Genomic DNA, 14,645 nt, shown 5'->3' with positions numbered 1-14,645 from the left:
TAAAGCTCGTGTGATTGACGTGTTTAAACAGGCAGTGTTTAATCAAACAGAATGCATTTGAGGAATTTCAAACAGAGTTAATATAGTTACAAAGTGCTGGAAGGGCTAGAGGCACTGAGGGAGAAGGTTATCGAGAGAGAAGTATCTATAGGGATGCCCTCCGAACCCGTAGGCCCAGAGGCCCAAAGGCGAAAATGATGTCACGTAGAATTCACATGTGGCTGAGGCTGCTGGTGTGGCCCCCGAGTTACCTGAGTACGACTTGGAACCTTGCTTACCTGTCACTATTGCGACTGCTGAAACTGCCATTAGAATCTGGGAAAAATGGCTTCTTGTTCTCCTTAGTTTCCCGCCAGTGCTGCCTACGGGCAGAACTTAACAGGCAGTCAGGCGGCAAGGGAGTCTGGGAAGTCCAGCTTTGCAAGCTTCCTGCCCATGAGGTACCAAAGAGGATGGAGAAAAACAAAGGAGGAGCCAAGAGACAATACACTCCAGCACACCTCCCGTTTTTTTTTTCTCTCCTTGATAATCTGGTTTATTTTCCTGAAGCTTGTCCATCACTACCAAGCCAGTGAAGGGGAGGGTGAATTAAACTGAGGGAAAGAGGAGGATATAACATGGTGGCAGTCTTGACAGAAAGAGGAAAGAAAATGAGGAGGTTGGAGAAGAAGGAAGACAGAAGAGGGATATGAGGTCAGATGAGAGTGTCCTTGAGTTCGTACAACTAGGAGTTCAAAGTCTTTGGGTTGGAGTAACGTGAGAGATAGCAAAAAAAATCCAATTAAAATGGTGGGATTTGTGGGTTGGGGTTAGGTTCAGCTTGCTACTTGTTTCAAGATCTATCTATCCTAGGAGAATTTCAAATTCCCTGAAGTCTCATATTTATCGTGGCATAACACTGATATGTTGCCACATGGTTGTTAAATTAGGAATAATTGAAAAGACATGAGGGTTAAATAATGCCCCTGGTTTGCCATGGTCCATGAGGGTATCAGGGGATTCTGTAAATTCTTAAATCTCCTATTACTAAGAAAATCCTTGGAATGCAAGAAGCTGGGGATCAGGGCAAGAATGCTACAGAGGCCAAGGACCTTGTTACAGAAAGTGATAAGAGAATCTGAGGTCTTTGGGAAGAGGTGCCACCATCACCCTCCCTCCTGTAAGTCCCCCAAAGTACCAGGAAGTACAAAACATAACATGTGGGACCCTAGGACAGAGTACTCAGTAACTTGATCCAGTGGGGAAACAGATCAGCAGAGGCCAACGAAGACCGGGATGCTAGTACACAGGCCAGAAGTCCTTCCCCTGTCACCATTAGGACATGAGATCATCTCCTTCTACCCAAATAGCATCTTGGGGAAAAGAGAGAGGGGTGTAAGCTCCCTTGAGAGGAGAGAATTAGCCTTGCTAGAGAATTTAAAGCAGTCTTTTTCACCAGTCACTTAAGGTTCAAACCAGGAGATGGGAATATCTTGGGTGCTACAGAGCAAGATATGATGAGTTATATGGTGGAGGAATGCATTCACACCTCATAAGCTTATTCTTTGGAATCTTGTGATATTATGAAAGGTGTCATGCTCATAATTGGTTATAATAAATGAGAACAATTTTTTTCCCACCTGATCCCTTTTTAGGAGGAATTATTTAAAATACCAGTTTGTCCTTATATAAAGTAGAACAGTCCCAGAAAATTAGTTACTTTTGAATTACTGCATTTATTGTCTCAGTTGATATAGAATAGTGTAAGCTAATTTTCGGGAGAAAGCTTTTATAATTATTCATTATTTATGTTATTATGGGAAGGTCGGTGTGGTATTTTTAAGAACCTATAGAAAACATGATCTTGTGTTCTGAGAAGCTCATAATCTAAAGTGATTCATTTATTTGTAAAGCTAGGGTTATTGTAAGAACAAAAGGATAGTCTTTATTAAACTTTATAAGCTAAAGGAGAAGAGATTGTTTCCATTCATCCCCATCTTTCCATAATGCTTTTGTAATGGGAACAAATATTAAAATGATCCATTCTTGTCAAAAGGGGGTATATTCAGATTTGGGCAATTTAATAAATAATAACAGAACTCCTAGGCTCCCTACCCTACTATGGGACCCTGACCCCAGAGGGGCCATACCAGAGTGAAGTATTCCAAAAGCCCATAAATTACATTTTTATTTTTTAAATTTATTTGTGGGAACTACAACATTAAATTGTATTAAATAATGACCTAAATAAGTAAGATAATAATTTAGAAATGAAATTGTTATATGTCTGTGCTTAGATTCCTAGAAACAATGTATACAGACTAGTTATTTGTGTCCATAAATACATGATGATCTCATAATGAGTTAGTTTATAGTTTTATGCATTAACTTCTCAGATTGCTTGAGTATCATTTTCTACTGGCTATATTATATTATTGGGTCACCATAATACTAAACTGTAGGACGTTTTAGCTGATAATTCCTGAAAAGTGCTTACTTTTGAAATAAAAAGCAAAGCAAAAAAAAAAATCAAGCCACAATGCTGACTGAAAAAAATATTTATATTTATATTAAACCCCTCAGCTAGATTCTCAGACACATCACTGCTTAAAATGCAGTCACCTGACAAAAACAGTTCTAATTATTACCCCCTTGGGCTAACATTTTTCAGAGTGACTGGCTAAAATGCACTCCAGCTCATAATTTCTGTCTCTGACAGTGGAAGACATAACCTAGTTTCCTCTAATGCAAAAGTCTCTAATCTAGAGGGCAAGACCCTGCTCCATATAACACTGAAGGGAGAAAATGCAATTTGAGCACAAGGAAATTGCACACATAGTTTGATAGTTCTACCACTCTCAGAATTTTTTTTTCCTCCTCAGGTTTAAATGTCTTGTTTTATTTTATACTAAATTATGACCTGGCTGAAATTGCTATGTTTTCTTTGTCATATTCTAGAAACCTCTTACTATAAAAGTGAAGGTTATTCTATAGTTCCATACTTTCATTTTTTCAGGGGGTGGGAATGTTCGCATTTTGACAGTTCAGCAGTGAAAACATTAAAAGTTACTGTGCTTGCTACAGCAATATTTTCTTCATGTTGAATAATAGCTCTTTTGTCTTGGCAAATGGAGCATATATACTGCATTAGAAAAAGGTAATTAAATCGTTTTGAAAAGACGAAAGTGCAGATTTTTGATTTGGACTAATCAGTGACAATTTCACTGTTGAATCTATGAACGAACAAACTTTTATGATTGCTGGGAGAGGTGAATTAACCTCAGATTGTTCTGGTTCACTTCACAGGCGGTGGCTGAGTAATGCATTGCCCTGAAACTGATAAGCCGGAAGACCGAAGAAGTTTCAAGGAAGTCAGTCAGAAGTCTTGCAAAGAAGGCAGCCATCAGGGTACGGTACTGGAGCTTTTCATGAGCAATTTTTATTTCTGGGAACTGGCGAGACTTCACCCCCTCTCCTATCTCTTTCTGCTGAGAGCTGCTGCTTAACACCTTCCTTCCAGCTGGGAGGGCAGCCGGATGGCTGCATATGCGGCTAACACCAGGATGGCTCCTTAGCGAGCAACCGGGGCATGAGTTTCCTCCTGGAGACTGCACATGTCACCTTCACGTCTCATGCATCTTCCATCATTTATGTGAATGTATCAAGGGGCTCTGGTAGAAGGCACTAGGCTATGAAAGTGCAGTCGAACCGGTGACTGAGAACAAAGGCCGCCTTTAGCTACGAATGATTCACTACAATGGTAAAGAATACTTTCTTTTTTCCTCCCAGAATGACTTTGAATCCTAAAGATTCACTGACTAGGCCTCCACACTCAAAAAATAAAAATGAAAGGCACAGAGAAAGGATTTTTTTTTCTCAAAACCTGATTTTGGTAAACATTTATCGAATTACTACGCACAGAGGTTTGACAATGTTATGGGTGAACTTGTAGTTTCAGGAGGAACATTTATACCCAGGAGTTCTCACACATGCTACTGTAACTTATCCCCTCACACCGCCGCGCCCCCCCCCCCCCCCGGTTTCTCAGCTTCTGTCAGCATGTGTCACAGTCTGATCAATCTCATCACTACATATGGAAATAGGGGGTGCTGATTTGGACAAGATTATTTTAAAAGTTATGTGACTGTATCTAACAGGTACTTTAAAATATCTCATGTGGCTCATTAACTGGCTTAATCCAATGAGTTAATAAAGAGACTCCATAGTTCATCTCTCGAATTTGAAAACATTGATTTTATTTTTCAATCATGAAATTACAAACATCAAAATGTTTTTGAAAGGTACTTGTTTTCCTAATACCCTCTATCATCTGTGTCCTTGGGAGCAAATACGAATAATGAACAGGATTAGAAAGTATTTTATGCTTAACTCTATAACCCTGAGATTGGCACTAAAGCATCCTTCTCTCTCCCCTGCTCCTGGCCTGTTTAGGAAACTGACTTGGTCTCAACCAAGGTAACATTGAAAATATGGAGAGGTTTCAGCCCAGACACACAGAATGGGCATCTTTGGTGCTAATTTAAGAGAGATTTATGGACACTATTTTGAGGAAACTCAGAGTATGGACGCATTTGGCAGTTTCTTGTAGATGTTAAGATACTTGCTTAAAAAGGGTTTATTTAGTATATTTGGTAATTGTATTTTGAAATTAAGTTGTCAGTAGAGAATACATGTCAGTAGAGAATACAGTAGAGGTAAATCTTGAAGGCAAGAAAATAGTTCACAACAAAGAATTAAATACTGAATACAATATTCTGGAAAATAGATGGGTATTAAACTTACCTTTATTGATATTAGTTATAGGTCCACAGGACTATGTCACAATCTATCCTTTGTTTTGTTTTAAGCTCACAGTATTATTCCTAAGGGAATTTGAAAAATAGTGTATTGAAAAGATTGCTTCTAAGCTGTTTAGTCAGGTCTGTCTTTCATAAACTTAAGAGTTTCTAAATATTTCCAGATTTGGCTCTATGATATTATCAGAACAATTATGAAATACTTTCAGTAATACTGTGTCAACATGATCTTTGGTATTTTTTAAAATGCCTCTATTAACTGCTTCAAAACATGGAAGTACTAAAAATAATTTAAAAATTAACTCAACTAAAATTAATGGCCCATCCATCCAGTATTAGTTTTATACATTGTACTTGTTGAGGGTTTACCATGTTCTAGGCACTCTGTTAAAGCTGTATGTGTTATTCTATTTCATCCTCAAAACAATGCAATGGAAAAGATTACCACTATTAGGTCCATTTTTATAAACGAGGAAACTGAGACACAGACACATGCCTGGAACTTGTCCAAAGGTTCATCATTGCTGAGTAGAATCCTTGGTATAAAAACTTAGGTAGGCAGATGCTGTGTTCTTTGCCCTTATATTTTATTATATTGCTTTTTACTAGTTAATTTTGATTCAAAAACTATGTTAACATACAAGATACGTCTTTTGAAAAACGTATGAGGGTAAAATTCATTAATAAGAAAAATAAAGATGGCTCTGTGAACCAATGGCCATAGTGATATCCCTGTGTCCTCCATCGCTGATCTTGACGCTTGGTAATAGCGTGGGGAATACATGGCATCTTCAAGGACAGAGCTGCACACTAGGCCCTTGGCCTGTGGGAGTGCTAAATATGAAGGCATGGTGTAATGGCTGAGCAGTTTTATGGAAAATGGGCAACTTTGTATTTTTTTCTCTTACATGTTAGTGAGATTTCTACATTATAACAAGAGAATATGGTATGTTTAATTAAAATATTGACCTACATATATCCAGGATAATATTATATAGTAAAATTACATATTAAGATAGATATTCTTTTTGAGAAATGACAATCATGCTTTTAAAAAATATTCACTTTTTGATGCAAGTATAAAATAAATCCTCTGATGAAAATTACTTGGACAAAACTGAATTCAGGTTAAAAAGTGTGAATCATGAGTTTTCCAGGAAGAGTTTTATTTTGACCTAAATGCTGTCTGATAGATGAACTTCAAGCTTGATACATTTTTAACATGACAGAAGCGCGGTGGCCTCTCGGTGGGTGTCAGGGAGGAAACACTTGAGGAGGCCTTTATCTACCATTGCTCGGCCAAGGGGCCCAGCAGCCTGGGGTCTCTCGCTGGTCTATTCCTGATCCTCTCTTAGCAGAAAGGACAGAAAGCAGAAAAAGTGAAAGTTGCTTCTGAACAGATTATTTTCATTTATGGAGTTCATAAATGCAGAAAGTTATTGTAGAGGCAATTAATATTCCCGATTCTTTTTTGGTAATAACATGCAACCACTAAAATCTTGCTAAATTTTTTTGTCAAAGGTGAGAAAATGTGGGGGTTTCTATTCTATTCTATTGTTTCAAAACATGGAAGGTACTAAAAATAATTTAAAATTTAAGTCAACTAAAATTTTCAGTTTTCAGGGGGAAAAAAAGCAATTTTTATTTTGTCATTAGAGCCTGTAAAATAAAATCCCAGTAAAATTTATGTATACAAATCTATGCAAAGCAGTGAAAAGAAAATACTTGCATAAGTGTCCTATTAATGAAAGCCAGTTTCTGACAGTTGGAGAGTCATATTCTTCGATCTGTTTTGTTTACCTTTCCTATCCAATTTATATGGTCATACTTGGGAATACGTTTTATGCATGTATGCACACATATATATCACGGAAGGTAGTTTAGATTTTTAATTAGTAAAAATTTCAGAGGCCAGCAATTACCTTTTTCATTTAGCTTTTCCCTTCAATCTCGTATTATTTGTGTTTTCTGCTCACTTCTGTAGAGACCACAGTAAACATTTGGAAGGCATTTTGTATGGCAAGTTTGTGTATTGCAATTTTTGAGCAATGCAAACATCCCCCTTAAATAAACGAAAACAGATCCCAGAAAGGGTATGCTTCCAACACATTCCCCAAAGATCTGAGTGCCGCTGTGCATTCTTGCTCAATTTAAACAAACTAAACTTCAGTTAGTCTCCCCACCCCTAATGGGCACCCCCACTGGGAACATTGTTAGGTTACCACCATGGACAAGGCCTCAGTACAGCTGGATCTGTAAACAAGACCATAATCCGCATGAAAGAACTCTCAGAGTTTTGGCAGCACTCACAGTGTTGTTAACATATTGTGCCAAAGCAATAACAAAGCCATCATTTTTAAGTTTGTTCACGGATTTGTATTAATCAAGAAATTTTCCAGAAATTACTTCTAAATGAGGAAACTTCCAGAAAGTTACCATTTGGCAAGAAGGCTTCCAGATGCCTTTTTTTTTTTTTTTTTTTTTTTTTTTGCTTATCTGCGACATATTCTTCCAAATAAATTACAAATTTGTGGAAATTCATTCGAGACAGAAAACACATTGCTGCTGTGTTGGCGGAAGGAGGCTCCCTTCAGTTCACTCCCTGCTTCATCAAAGCCTGGCTAGTGCTTAGGTCATTTTTTCTTATTAGGAGGAGGAGGCCAGGCCATCTAACTTGGCATTCTGGTGATAAACATTAAGTATTGATATTTGGATCAGAAAAGCAATTATTAGATTACCGTCAGAACTGCACACTAAGCATTTAGGAAGAGACCAGGAGAAGGCTGTTGGACCTTTGTTGGAATTTAGTTGTTGGTTTTTATTGGCATATTAGGCGATTAATTTTCGCAAATTCAATCTTTTTCAATTTAGGCCCTATTTTCAAAACTTGTGCATAAGCAAGCCTTCTGCAAACCCTTGTGTTTACTCTATAGGAAAAAAGGGAAAAAGAGGAGGCTGTAACAGTGCAATTAGACATGAGTAGTGGGACAAACCTAAAATTTTTGATTTTCAACATTGCCTTATTCCTTAAATACTTTGATACTGGTTTTTCATGTACATCTCATGTGATTAAAAAAGTCCTGGGTAAAATAAACTTCTAAAGTGTGCTAAAAATTCAAAATGCAGAGGGGTGCGTGATGCAGCCTGAACAGAGGGTACATATGTGGCTCCAGGGACGGTTACTGCTTACAAGCTCGAGACTGTGTTTTGGGAGGTGAGGACCCATAAGTGAGTCTATCACCAATGGTTTGTGTAGAGTTTTGGTTGATTTCATCATTTATTCATGTCCGTGATACCTTCTGGATGACATTTATTTTTGTTACAACAAAAGAAACTCTTTAAAGTAACGACTAATAGTAAATAAGCCCTTTCTCCTGCTGAAGACCTCTCCCAACCTCCAAGCTACTCTGGACTTGAATACATCTTTCCTGTTTCCTCCTATGGTGCATTGTTTAAAGCACCAATATATCATGTTTATATTCTTCCTTGTTTTAGAGTTACTTGTGTTCATTTCTTCTTTTCCCTTTGAAAATGTAATGTTCCTGGATGTCTCTCTAAATATCTAATATGGTGCTTTGTACATAGCAGACTTTGCATGAATGCTTATGTAACTGATTTCAGGAGGTTTGTTGTTTCTTTAAAAAAAAAATCCTTCTCTGAACACATAGCACTTGGAAGGCACTTTAAATCGTAGAGAGCACCAGCATTCTATTGGGTCAATTATTGCTGCAATTGAATTAATAATACTCCAGTAGTCTCCTAGAAAACTACTCACTTAAGGAAGGATCTTTAGTATATGATAGTTAATAAGCACTACAAGGGCATGAAATAATGACAGACTCATATCTTTGTTTTTAAATTATATAATTGTTCTTCAAGAAACAAAACAGCTAGCCAAGTCATTCATAATCTTTTTGGGAATCAGCATTGTCTCCTCAAAGAACGTACACTTGAATTTTTTCCAAGTATTTGACTATACATTATTGTGGTTTATGTCTGGTATAGTGATGCTGATTATGTGTTCTGTGTATATAGTTGTTTCTCTAAGGACTATGTATTTACTCTGTTTTTGAATTAACTCATCTTTGAATGATCTAGTGCTGTATGAGATTGAGTGCATTCACCTAATTCTTGAAGAGAGCTTTTGTCTGAGAACACCCTTGTTCCTGTTGGTTGTGACCCAGTAATGTGGTGGCTTTTGTTTTCTATCAGTCAGTGGCCAAATCGCATTATTCATGTGGCTATGTTGGTTTAAATCACCCCAAATAAATTTTTATAAATACTTTAAATATTTGACTGAAGGTGAAATAAATTGATAGTTTGGAAATTATCCTTTCTTTTGTACCAATAGAGACTTGGAAAAATCAGATAAATACATTAAATATTTATTTCAGCCAATGGGACATCTTCAATCACACCTTTGAAATTTCTTTACTTTGAAATTGTTTTTTTTATTTTTAGAAAAGGATTTATGTAATCTCCTTGAAATTCATAATACTTAATTCCCAAGCAGAAGCCACTGTAGACTAAGATACATCCTAAGGGGTAAATTCAAGAAACAAACTAGAAAAAAAATTAGTGGGGCTCACACAACAGATGTGATCTAAGTTCTACCAGCTGAATATTCTCAAGGCTGTGCAGATCCAAGGGCCCTTGGGTCCAGGAGGATTCCTTGTGTGCAGGGGAGGTCAGTGATGATGGCAGGTCGTCGTTTGGTGTTTGAGTCACAAACCTTTAGGGTTGCCTCAGCCATTTTTAGGTAAGATCTGTTATTTACTAGAAAGAGCAATAAGAAAACAAGTAAGTATTGTTTTATAGTCCACCAATGTTAAACTAAAGAGGCTCTCTCCAGTAAACAACCATTCGCAAAAGCAGATGTGAAGCCTCTGGTTGTTTCTTATGAATTCAAAAAGTAAAAATGAGCCCTGAAAAGCTGAGAACTCTGGCACAACCATGTCAGTGGACAAAGCAGATAGCAGCTCCCTATCTCAGCTGCTTTTGCCTGCCTGACATCCAGTATGCCTTCACAATTTTTACTTTAAAAGATGCTCTAGGAGTTTTGCTTTAAAAGTGATAACCAAACAAATGTTTGCCTGCATACTCTAATTACAATTTTGGGAAAAGTGTGAAAGATGGACAGTTTTCCATGCTACTGATTACACCATTTGGTAAAAGTTATTGGAGGATTCGAGAGTCTAATAGGTCAGATTGTAGAGAGAAATCAAGGTGGTCATTATGGATAGTAACAAGGGATAATGGACGGAAATGTAAATAGGAAGAGGAGACAGCTCTGGTTGACAATGGAGAAGTGTTATGCTGATGAGAAAAGACACATGAGCATACACAACAAAACACACAACGGCATGCACACACACATTATGAAAGCTCATTCCCTTAATCTGGCCAGTGAAAGATGAGATTCACCCAGGAGGGAGAAGCCACTGAAAGGTTAACAGTACCAACAAGATGGAAGCTTGTCTTTTGTTTGGGAAAGGAAAGTCCTCTAATTGTAGAAATTCAGAAGAAGGTTTAATTAATCCATTGTTTATGTTATTTTTTTATTTTTTATTTATTTTATTTTATTTTTTTTTAAAGATTTTATTCATTTATTTGAGAGAGAGAATGAGATAGAGAGAGCATGAGAGTGGGGAGGGTCAGAGGGAGAAGCAGACTCCCCGCCGAGCAGGGAGCCCGATGTGGGACTCGATCCCGGGACTCCAGGATCATGACCTGAGCCGAAGGCAGTCGCTTAACCAACTGAGCCACCCAGGCGCCCTATGTTATTTTTTTAATCAGTGTGGAATTGTAGAGTGATCTGGACATACACGGTGAAGTTTCTAATAAAGTATTTCTGTGGTACGATCCTAGCTTGATACCATGCTCATTTTATTTTATTTTTTTATTTTTTATTTTTTTAAGATTTTTATTTATTTGACAGAGCACAAGCAGAGGAAGAGAGAGGGAGAAGCAGACTCCCTGCTGAGCAAGGAGCCCAATGTGGGACTTGATCCCAGGACCCTGGGATCATGACCCGGGCCAAAGGCAGCCACTTAACCGACTGAGCCACCCAGGCGTCCCAATACCATGCTCATTTTAATGAGCTGATTAATTAATTCTTATGTGCTGGGTACTGTATTTGGGCAATGATTTGGCCAAAAACAGAGAAGGTCTCTGACTTTTTGGAATCTATGGTTTACTTGGGGAGCAAGCAATAAACAATAAATTATATTTAAATATAAATTATAAGTATTAGTTTTATAAATTCTGATCTAATTTTTAAAATTTATAAAGCAAGTAGTTCTTATTCTTGTGAATTTCAAGTTTTGTTCCTTCACATTTATTATTAACATTTATTCAGCACTTATAAGCACTGTGTTAAATGCTTTAGGCATTGTCTTATTTAATACTCACAATTAATTTAAGGGGGTATATACTATTGTATTTATACACTATGGTTAAATAATGTTCCCAAAGACATACTACTAATTAGAGAAGGGACTAGATTCAAACCTAGGGCTGTTAGTGTGTCGAGCCTTTTCTCTTAAGAGCTTTGCTATAATACCTCTCTGGTTAGAGGATAAGACCTATGTTCCAATATGCTAATATTTTCTAATTTGTTGCAACTTTGTCATATATATTTAAATGTAGGAACATGCACAAGGAATCAACAAGGGAAGAGAATTTCTCTACCCTACCCAGGGTCATCTTTATTATTTCTCTCATCACACAGCTGGGCTGTTGAATGTTGCTATAGAAAATCACAAAACTATTCTGACTGGATCTGTACAGAGTCATGCTTTCTAATTTTATGGCTGCTCACAATTCTTTTGCTGACTCCCTATCACATTTCCTACAGCAGCATTTCCACCCCATCCTCCATCTCAGCAAAAGCCTTTATTTCTGGCTTGACTAATGTTTGGAAGTGTGTTCTATTGGAGAACTCTTTTCCTGGTCCTCTTTGTTTCCATGTTTTGCAGGAATGAACAGCATTGGATGAGTACTTCCTGTTTCCCTCTGTACTCCTTACTCCTAACCACGAGAATGAGTGATGTAGTTGGTAGTCGGTGTAAGTAGACTCTGACATCCACAAGTCCACATTCTTTTATTGGGCAGGTCGTACGTTTCAATTAACTGCTTCCTTTGCTTACCCTTCATGTGACTACTTACCAGGGCAGGCGGAGCCCAAAAAGCATCTGTTTACTCAGCATATACCACAAAGTCCATATATATCAATTTAGCATTTACTGTGTGGCTCTTACTGATCTAGGCTCTGAGGGGTGTCTAAAGATTTTTAAAACTATTCAGGCCTTCAAGGACATTACACACTGATTGGCAAATTGAAGCCAGTAAATGTAAAATAAGGCCTAAACCTATAAAAAATATCTATGTTTCTAAGAAACATATGGACTATAGAATTCCAGAGCAATAAACAACAGTCTATGTCAACCATGTAAACAACAGAGTATGGAATTCCAGAGAACTAAGAGATCACTTTAATGGAGATGATCAAAAGGAAAGGTCCCTTTCAATAAGATGACCAGGAAAACATTCCAAATTCTCTACAATCCGAATACCATAAACTTACTTGAAATTATATGCTACTATTCCGCCATGAGAACAAGAAACAGTGCTCTGTTTCAATTCCTTGTTTCAATTAATCTTTATAATAGTGCTCTGAGGAGGTATTCTTATGTCCATTATATGGACACAGAGCTGCCTAGAAAGGTCCTGAGAGGTTAAATAATGTGCCTAAAGTCATATGGTTAATAACTGGTAGAAAACGAAAACCCAGGTTTGACTCTTCTGATGTTCATGGTGTTTTCTTAAAACCAGGGCACTTTTCCAAACTGGTGTAGGATGAAGGACCCTGGATGAGATTGAGAAGGTCAGGGTTTGAGTCTTGGATCTGCTTTTTTGTACGTGTGTGATCTTGGACATTTTACCTCTCTACTTTTCACTGTCTTTTGTAGAAATAGAGAGAACAAAAATCCTACCTACTTCGAGAATTTTGGAAAAGTAAACATAAGATCTGTTTTGTAGTGTTCTGAACTAGAACTTTATTTCACCTAAGAGCTGTGTAAGTAACCACACTCCTAACAGCATGAACAGAGATTGGGTTCCCTGTGAGATGGGGAGTTGCATGCTGAAGTTTCACTGGAGAGCGGTCTTGGGCAATATGTTTAAAGAAGTAAAGAAGAAAGCAAGGTAGTACTGGGTAGAGTGAGCAGCTGAATGGCAGTACAGTTGCAAGGGAGGCCTCAGCTGATCATTGCAGGATCTCTGGGGCCGGATGGCCCTTCAAAGTTGACTCAAATCAAGGCATAGGATCCTATAGTTTTGTTTCCCTGAATAAGCCAGTCATTGGCTGTGAGTTGCCTCTGTCACCTTGGGTTCCTGCAGCTGAAGGCAGTCCCCAGTGAGGGGTGTTACAGTTGATATTGATGTTCCCGACAGCCTGAAATGGGTGTATCTGTCCTCAAAAAGGACATCTGGATAGAGCACTGCAGGATCCACTGAAAAAAGATGAAACCCTCAGAGCCCTACCACTTCTGTCATATTCTTTCCGTGCTTGCTCCTATTTCTTTGCTCTTCTAACCTTGTGCATACTGTCCATTTGGCACTTTCCTCCCCACCTGAACTGTGACTGCATGGCCATGTCTTACATCTCTGAGCTTCTGGCACTGAGGAGGGTACCAATGCCAGGTAGAAACAGCTCCATTAATATTTGATGTTGGTGATGTTAATGGTGATGATGATATACCAACTATACTGCTGGGTACTGAGGAGTCTGGAAAAGAAGATAAGGCATGATTGATTTTATTTGCCAAATATATAATCATAGAATATAAACTAAAGGATGTGAAAGAATTGCTATAATTACCAAAGTACGTTAGACATACAGAAATGCTCAATATATTTCTGTAGAGTAGATGAGTAAGAAAATGAGTAAGAGGACAATTAAGGGGCATATAGTTGGGTCTAACTGTGAGAATAACTCCGGATCCCTTTGGACAGTGGACTGGGAAGTCAGAATGATTCCCTGAAGATGGTGGTCTTGAGTTGGACCTGACAGCATGGGTGGCATGGAGATTAGAGAGGAAGGTTGAAGAGAATGCAGTGGGGGTAGGTCAGGGAATATTTTATGGCAGGGAAATCTCAGACATGAGCGATTTGGGTATGCACAGGGGCAAATAAGGACACTTTGCTTGCTTGGGGTGAAGTATATTTGTGAGTGAATTGCAGGAAGCAAGGCTCAGGAAATAGGGGGATTGGAATAGATTGTGAAGGGCTAGAGGAGCTGACAGTACTTACTCATGATGGGGTCCTTAGCTGGGGAGTGAAAAATGGAAAAATGTATTTTTAAGAAGTAGATGGCTCAGAATGGATTGGAAGGAAAATCAATGAGAGTCAGAGAGACCAGACAGAAGGTTGCAGGGCATTTAAATATAAGGGATGAAAGCCTGAACAAAGGTGGTTGAAGATGGAATAGAGTGTAAAGGTGGAGTTGAGGGGTTAATCTCCAGGAAAGAAAAATATGAATTAATAACATGCTGATTTTTCCCACTTTTTTATTCCTTAAATCTAAAAAATGTTGCTAAAGATCAGTAACAAAGGGACTTCAAATTTCTGAAGTATGTATTATCTTTTTTTAAAAAAATTAATGCCATTATCCACAATGTCTATGATTTTAAAAACACTGAGACTTACCTACACAACACAACCACAATGACTGTTTTGACTTAACTGACTAGGTTAGTTAAATCCTAACTCAGTCTTTTCACTCAAAGAAGCCACTTAGTATCTGCCTTCTGTATAACTCTTCTATTAAGTGTGTTCACATTTTAAAGT

Source organism: Mirounga leonina, unplaced genomic scaffold, assembly GCF_011800145.1.
Source record: "Mirounga leonina isolate KUSES-001 unplaced genomic scaffold, KU_Mleo_1.0 Mir_168, whole genome shotgun sequence".
Lineage (NCBI taxonomy): Eukaryota > Metazoa > Chordata > Mammalia > Carnivora > Phocidae > Mirounga > Mirounga leonina.
This window is presented reverse-complemented; position numbering follows the sequence as displayed.